This window comes from Buceros rhinoceros, unplaced genomic scaffold, assembly GCF_000710305.1.
Source record: "Buceros rhinoceros silvestris isolate BGI_N320 unplaced genomic scaffold, ASM71030v1 scaffold33424, whole genome shotgun sequence".
Lineage (NCBI taxonomy): Eukaryota > Metazoa > Chordata > Aves > Bucerotiformes > Bucerotidae > Buceros > Buceros rhinoceros.
In genome coordinates this window covers 5,227-5,773 of record NW_010409404.1, presented here as the reverse complement: position 1 = coordinate 5,773, position 547 = coordinate 5,227, and positions in this window count along the sequence as shown.

The window sequence follows — 547 nt, the reverse complement described above, 5'->3', positions numbered from 1 at the left end:
CCGCTGGGGACGGGCTGGAGACGGAGGCTGTCCCCAAATCGGGCTGCTGCTGCCACCCTTTAGCAGCAAATTCTGTTATTTTGGTTTATAGCAGAGATCCCCAGGAGAACCATCAGCATTTGGAACACGCCCCGTGCCCAGCGATGCTGCTCTCACCCCTCTGTGGATTTGGTTGTGGTTTATTGTGTTGATAAGCTGTTCTCCGTGCAGACCAAGCTGCTCCTTGAAGCGGAAGAGCTCGGCGCTCGTGGCACTTCTAGTGGCTCTATTAAAATTTACTTTAGTTCTTATATTGAAACAATTAAATGTAACTTGATGGACATCAAACCATTTTTATATGCTTTCAGTAACCTCAGCTGAACAGTTGATAAAATAATCTGTCTCACAGTCCTCTGAAGCACGTAGAGAAGTTCAGTGAATGCCCATGGCCAGGTCTGCCACGGCCGCGCAGGAAGGGGCTCGCCAAGGCTCCGGGGCAGTTAGTGATCTTTTTCGGGAACACGTACATACACTGTGGCAGAAAAGCAGCGACTCTCAGGAAAGCCAC